Source organism: Drosophila subobscura, chromosome A (genome assembly GCF_008121235.1).
Source record: "Drosophila subobscura isolate 14011-0131.10 chromosome A, UCBerk_Dsub_1.0, whole genome shotgun sequence".
Taxonomy (NCBI): Eukaryota; Metazoa; Arthropoda; class Insecta; order Diptera; family Drosophilidae; genus Drosophila; species Drosophila subobscura.
In genome coordinates, this window is record NC_048530.1 from 11,472,640 (window position 1) to 11,480,730 (window position 8,091).

The following is an 8,091-nucleotide window of genomic DNA, read 5'->3' on the forward strand; positions in this document are numbered from 1 at the left end:
AGGCATCTCCTATGCATTCAAATACATATTTGTAAAGATCTTTTTTATTTGAAGCGACAACGCGGTGGACTATCTGTACCGTGATGCTTCGATTTTCGAGTATTTCGCAATAACTGTCAAGGTTGCTGGCATTTAAATTTCCTTATGCTAAGCACTTGACTCTCATTTTCGAACAATGCTAATTAAGGTCAACAGACACACACACAGCCACAGACATTTGCTGGACAGCTTTCTAGGCTAATAAGTTCTTCGTGGCCTTCTTGGCAAGCGCTGGCCAGAATCGCCTCAAATGTGAATTGGAATACGAATAGAAATGGGAATTGGAATTGGAATTGGTAGTGCTGCCCCCACACCCGTAAGACACTTGGCTCTAATGCGTTCTGTGTTGGGGCTGGGCCAAGTCATGCCAGGCCATGCCAGGCCACGTCAGTATGTTTGTGTTTCTGTGTTTCTGTGTGTCTGTGTGGGAGGACAATGTGCCGGCATTGTTTCGGCCTGCGAGCCAGACAATTTCCGCTCGTAAAAGTGGTCCTCCGCCAGGATGCAGGGATGGGGGGGAGGAGTGGTGAGAGGTGAGAGGTGAGTGTGCTACCCGGAATCCACTGCCAGTGGCCAGCCACTGTAATTAATACCAAAATAATTGTATTTGGATAACACAAACGTAATCAAGATTAATTGAGTAACAGCAGGTAGTTTGCATAATTAGAGCGCGGTGGCTGAGAGCGTAGACAGACCGCTGCCATCCCAGGGCGCTGATACAAGCCACCCCCAAGCCCACCCCCACCCCCACCGCAGCCCTCTGACGGCGCCGACGACGACGTCTACCGAAAACATAATTTGCAATTTCGACTGTCTGATGTTGGTGCTGCCAACTCGGTTGCTTTCACTCCCCATCACCCTCTCCCTTGCCGACTCTCTCTCTCTCTGTCGCTTTTGTGCATCATTGGTTGGGGATGACCCGGACCAGGCATGGCACCAGGCATGCCCCCCCCACACTTCCATGGTTGACGGCTTAAAGAGCGATCAATTCAAACTGCAATTCATGCGAAAGTTGTGGCAATATATTAATGCGATTTTCCGATAAATATTATGCATTAATTTCTCCATCAAATGGTTATCATTTTACGCAACTAAAACAACAAATTTTATTTTGAAGTTTAGTTTAAACGAACGGGAAACAAATTCTTAATTTAAATAAATATTTAATACATACTCGAAATGCCAGAAATGTTGGCATGACTAAGACTTTTTAGCTTTTTAGCAGCATTAGGACACAGAATGAAATATCCGTGACAACAAAAAATGAACAAGTTAAATGGAATGCATTCTATTAGTTGTCTGTCCTAAACAGGTCTTACCTGTTCCTCAAATCACACTCTATATCCACACACACACACACACACACACATTGTGTGTGAATCGTTGTGTGTTGTGTCGTGGGTGTCTGGGGGCAACACAAATCATTTTCAGTTTGCACAATTTCTATGTCAACTTGTGGTGTTGTTGGCTTTTCTTTTCGTTTCGATGGGGTCGGGTCGGCTGCTTGTTTTGTGTTTTTTCTTTGTATTTTGCTGTTGTTTTGAGTCCTAACTTTAGCTCGCTGTGCCGGCTCACACACACACTCGCAAATCCATCCACACACACAAACACACACATTTATGTATGCACACACACACGCACAGTTCGTTGGCAATCGTTGTTGCTCGACTGCACTTCCGGCCTGTTGGGGCTGCACCGCCATTGACTGTTCAACCATGCAGCTGCATACAAAAACCCATATACGCCAGCCCCCTACACATGCACACAGCCAGGCACACACACTCACACACACACACAGGCGGACACAGATAGACAGTTTCAGGTTCGCCGGCATATCCGGCAATGGCTTTCTGCCTGGCAATGGACTTTGCCACAGACCGTACAGACGCGCACCGTGGAACATCGATTGGAAAATAAAACATTTGGAGCGCATTTTTGTTCTTCTAACAATTAAAAGAAGGACGAGTAGGTACATCATTAAATGTATAAATATTCTATATTTATTAAACATTAAATCTCAATTGTTTGCATTTTTTCATCATAATTGATTTATATTTTCAGTTTCTTCATTCGCAAATCGAAAATCACTTATGGATTTACAGACACTTTGCCCTCGGAATCTTGTTGGGATTTGTGTGTTCAAAAGTCAAGCTCAAAAGGCAAGGAAGTCAGGTCAAAAGTTGTATAATAAAGTTGCATAAATTCATAGATTGCTGGTTGGATTCATATTAGCACAATAAATACTCATCCACCATTTAAAATATTCAAATATTTTTGCCTCATTTAAAGTCTTTACAATCACATCTCAAATTTATATTGTGGACCCAAAAATGAAATTAAATTTGTTCCACTGTCCGTGACATGCACTGGTGCCGTCTGGTTTGCCCTTCTCTTTAGTTATTTTTGGCTTTCTCTTTTTTTGTAATTTTTGAGAGGAAAGGTTCTCGGGGTGCCTGTCAGCTTTTTCAGCTTCAAACCATTGAAAATTTCTCAGTTGCAACTGCAAATTATGTTGCCTGGTGCCGTTGATTGTTGCTGCTGCTGTTTCTGCTGCTGTTGTTGTTGTCGCTGACAGTGCCTGATAATAGCATACAATGTTTGTTTACTTGCTTTAACATTTTTTGGGCACCCTTGCAGAGTGTATGACGTGCGTGCCAAGAGGTGTGCCAACTGCCTGACGGCCTGAGGAAAAAGCATCGAAAGCGTTGGAAGGCTCTTTGGGATATGTGTAGATACATTTGTAGTCTCATTTGATTGTCCATGGCAATGTCAATGAAAGAGCATCAAATGATTCGTGCATCCCATGCTGAATCTTTGCTTTCCACAGGAGCTGCTGTTGCTGTTGCTTTTGCTTTTGCTGTTCATTTTACTTTATTTTCCATTGGCCTCGCCCCGCAATGATGCTGCTGCTGCTGCTGCTGTTGTTGCTCCTGCTGCATGCAACATGCTGACAATGAGACACTTGAGCATTTGGCGCCTGATTGCATGCCGCACTTTTGCTGCAGCGTGCAAGCGAGATGGCGACTGCGTGTGTGTGTGTGTGCCTCTGCTGCCATCTCTCTCGCTTTGCCATGTTTGTTTGCTTTTTCGACTTTGACTTAACTTATTTGTTGCTCTTCCCGTTGTTGTCCTCATGCAGCATGCGCACACACACACACACACACACACACATGAGCAGGATGTGGGCGATGTGGCACCCTCTCTGCCTCCCCGAGTCGACGCTGTAAAGTGTCGTGTTGGATTTGCGTAATTTATGCTCTATTTGCCTTTCGGCTTCATTTCACTTTTTGCTTCTCCTGCCACGTTTTTCCAAAAAGTATTCACAGCCGCCCATCGCTCCCCCCCTTGCTGCTGAGCTCCTCCCTTGGGTGTCCTGTCCAGGACACGCTAAGCTGCGTGGGCTTCGGTTAAGCCGGCTGTCGACGACAGTTCGTGTGCCCTGTACTGCCTCGCTCGTCTGCTCCATTTCGGTGCATCTTCTGTGAGAGTAACGGGCCTCTGCCTGGGACAAACTAAAGGATAACAAGAAGCACCAATTGACGGTTCTGCCAGCAATGCAATGCATCTTTTCTAAAGACAATTCTTGGCCAATAAATATGTTGAACAGTGCTGGGAATCTTTCCAATACGATCTTTGATCTTTGATCCTCATAATTCCTCCTTCAATGTTTCCCATCTTCAAATTGAAATGCTTCCCTGTTGTGTGTACCGCAGCGACCAGAGAGGATTTTCCGATCCACCAGCCTCCCCCGCTACACCCCACAGGTGGCTGGGAGGCGGGTTGGGCGCTGCCTGCTTTGGCTTCGGCTTGGGCTTGGGCCAGGACTTTTCTTCATTATTTTTATAGCATTGCTCAATATGAGAACTCAATAAATTGTGTGCCGCCGCCGCAGTGCGAGGGGCAATTTCAACAGGCGATTAGTTTGGAGCGCCAAGGTGCCAGCCAGGGGTTTTCCCATCGGGTCGACTTGCGCAACAGTTGGAGCTGGCCCACCCCCGCCTCCCCCTGCCTAATGGGTTTTGCATAACACACACGTTGCAAATAAATCTAAATGCAACAGAGAAAGAGAGAGAGTCGAGGCTCTGTGTGTGAGGCAGGAAACTTGCTGAAAAATCCTTTGGCAAATAAAATTTACATAGACGAAGAGGCGAAGAGATTTCTCCACCCATTTTCCTGACGGTCTATATGTGCATACACTTTTTTTGCTTTCGCCCACTGCCTCATGTGAATTTATTTGAAAATTTATTGAGCTTTCGTGTTAACCATGCATAATTAAGTTTTTCCCCAAGTGAAAAACATCCAAGCCGAGTCCACCCTTGTCGGGGGCGACTCTTTTTCATTGGGTTTTCCTTTTCGGTTGCTCGGTTGCTCGGTTGCTCGGCTTCTGGGTTTTTTTTGGTTGTTCCTTCCACCTTGTTGTGTGGGCAGAGCCCTGAAGATAGGCTTTTGTCTTTATTTACGAGCCAAGTGCATGACCTGGCGCCACCCTTCATCCGCTCCCCCCCACAGCCCATGGAGTTTCGATCCATGCAAAATCATTGTTTATGCGTTCCAGGGAGGGACTGGGGCAGGGACTGGGGCTGGTGAAATCAAGTTATCCCTTTCCGACGGTGGCCTGTCTTGGCCCCTGGAATTATTATTCCTGATTGCATTTATTTGCTTTATTTCATTCGCCGGCGAACGTTCATCTATAATGCATGCATGTCCCCTCCAGCCTCAGCCTCAGCTTCAGGAGCTTCTGCTTGGAGTCCTACTTCCTGCTCCTGCTCCTGCACTTGCCATGCTCCCTGCTCCCTGCTGCCTGCTCCCTGCTTCTTGAGCTTTTCCTGCTCCATCTGGCTGCTGCTGCTGTCTTCTTTCTTCTGTCCTCATCTTCGTCGCTTTTTGTTGCTTAAGTGAAATGCATAAAAATCAAATAATTTTCCTGTTTTTCATTTGCTTTGCTCTTCCAGCCGCCCTCCTTCTGTTTCCCCTACTTTATTTCCTTCGTTTTTCTATATATCTTTTTTTTATATATATAAATACACACTTTTTGCTGCTGCTGTTGCTGCTGCTGCAGGGCAGCCATCCCGGAGACGGCATTCGAAATGTTAAAAGTAATTTCCTCGACTATAGTTGATAGTCCCGTTGCTGCTGCTGCTCCTGGCTCCTGGCTCCTAACTGCTGGCTCCTGGCTGCTGCTGCTCTTTGTGCAGCAACCTTAAACTATGCAACACATTTCCTTCAAGTAGCTTACAGACCTTGCCACGACAGGGGGCCGGGGACCAGTGGCACGTCTTGGTTAGGCAGTCTCAGTGCTGGCGTCTAGGTAAAATGCGATGCCATAAGGAAGGTCCCGGCTTCCCATTGGCATGCCAGACTTCAGACTGCCTCCCGCCGCGTGGGGGAGTACGGGCTGAGTTGCCTAATAGAGTCGAAATTGAAGCTTAAGTTACCAAAAAGGGTTTTCCAGCAGCATTTCGAGGTTTGCAAAGCAGCCAGAGCCAGAGTCCGCCAACAAAGGCGGACTCCAAGGTGGAAACGCGAACAAACATAGCACAAAGCGCCGTGCATTTGCACCCCATAAATTGAATATTGAATGCATAAAATTCTTTTGCAACCCGCAAGCGAGAGAGACATTGTCCAATGTCTAGTATCCCTGTTGTGGGGGATCAATAGCATATAAGAACAGTCCCTAATGCCCCCAGCCACTCTGTCTGTATGAACTGACTTAATTATCCTGAAACACCAACAAAAGCTGTGCCCTTTGGTTGCTTCCAGCATTTATGGCAGACGAGATTACAACTGATAGTAAAATTACCTTGCCTCCTCGAGACCACAATCCAAATGCGATTGTAAATATTGGCGTTTGTCTTAATGCACAAAATAATGTTTTGCCTCATGTTTCTGTTTTCACTCGTCTTGAAAGCTATTATCCTGCCTGCTACATTCGTCGATAACACAACACTCCAAAACATATCGATTACCCACCGAGAGGCTTCCGCTTCCTGCGTACCCGAACAGTTCTGTGCACTCCATGCCAAGGGCCAAACAAAGCATCAAGAATCGATTTGGTTGTCCGAGGAACTGTTCTGCAAAATATAAATTACACACCCAAAGCCAGGAGTATATTTGTTGCTCCATTCACAAATGCATCTTCGAGTGAGCATAAAATGGCTTAAATGATTACTTTTGTTGCCAGTCAGCCAGTCTCTCGATATGCAGGCCAATTAGGAACTGGAACTAGCTGGGAGAAGCAACCATTCTGCATCGATGCTTGGACTCCGATCAATTGTGTTTGCTGTTCCATTTAATTGAATACTTGCCACGAATTTAATTTCATCTTCGGTCCTTCCAGCTCCCAGAGATCCCAGAGATGTGAGCAGATTATGATGGCTGGCTGGCTGGCTGGCATCATGCGTGGCTGCTTAGCGAATGGCCGGAACAAAAGTTGTCACTTGGTTGTCAAATGGAGAAAATAAATATACTTATGGCACAGCACAATATACACTCGTAAGCTGTGTGTGTGGGAGGGGAGTGGCGTTAAGCAACTCGTGTTGTTATCCTGGCTGCTGCCTCCTACTGTTATCCTTGTTGATGGTGTCACGCGGGACTGGGCGCGCATTTTCAATAATAATCTCTTGTCCGAAGGAAGCATAAATGTCGCATTAAAATGTCACGCACTTGTGGCTTAATCACGCAAAAGGATAACCGGCATGCTTCTGCCACAGGATGGACCTGACAACAGCACTTGAATAGTCATCCCCAACCGCTCTCCCGTCTCTGGCTCGTTGTTATCTGCGACTTGGACCTCCTACTGCCGGCTGGGATGGAGACGAAAACGGGACACGGGACACGGGACACATAGGCATTACTTGTTTGCGGTTTTTATTCTATCATGCTCATGTCAAATGGGCTCAGCATTGTCACATTCTTAGCCACTGCTGAAGCTGGAGCTGGAGCTGATGCTGATGCTGATGCTCCTCTGCTGGCTCAGCAACGCTGCCTGTCAGCCCACCACGCCCAGACTGCTTTTCAATCTCCATCTTCAGCCGTATAGTCCTGGCTCTTGTCCCTCATCTCAAGCTGCCAGTTATTACACATTGCCAGCGTCTTAATGTCGGGGATTGTCTGACAAAGGCGAAGGCAAAGGCAAAGGGGAGGCAGTTCCGAGTATTTTGGCCCCGTTTCAACAACAGGTGGCACAGATGCCCAACTCAAGAGCTGCTCATGGGCGGTCCGAGAGAGTTCAACCAACCGACCATCTAACCATTTTTCATCCTTTCGGTCTGCAGCAGACATTCGTATACTCTAACCGCAGCAATTATTACCACAAGAATACCAAAAGAGAGAGACTGAGCGAAAGATGCAACGGAAGGTTCGGATAGAATTGAAACAAAATATCACTGGAAAGTCGAACAAGCGGATCTGGAAAGAGCAGTGCAGCTTCGTTTTGGCCATGGGTTATTCGGTTAGACGTCACTTGCAACATTTTATAAGTTGGGGCACGTTTCAGTGGTTGGCTGCACTCGGGGCAGCTCTCCCAAAACTCCATTCCCAGCTGCATTTCTCTGTCTCTCCCCTCTCTATCTGTGTGTGAGTGTGGTCAAGCCGACTGCAGTCAACTGCCGCAATGAAAACGCAAAGTTTATGTGCTAGTAAAGAAAGAAATGGAAGCAGGCAGAGCCAAAAGTAGTTGACTGCCTGCAAATGAAGGCAAAACCTCAAAACGAAATCCCTGAAACTGCCACTCAACTCCAATCTTTTGGGGAGGTGATGTGGTACCGAGTCATTGGTAAATCACAAATTGAATTATGGCCAAAGAGCTGCTGTTTTTCGGTGTAGTGCAAGCGACGAGCACAACCGAGAGAGCGAGATGCCAACCATTTTGTCGGCTAATTCGATTAGAAAGTTACAAATGTTGATTCAATTTGCATTGCCAATTAAATGGCTCCCCTCATCGGAGGCCCACATCTCGTTTCTTGTCATCAGCTGAAGCTGTGGTGTGGCACAAACCCTACAGATACTCGCACCATAATTGCATTAGTAGCCATATTTGGTTGTCATCAACAT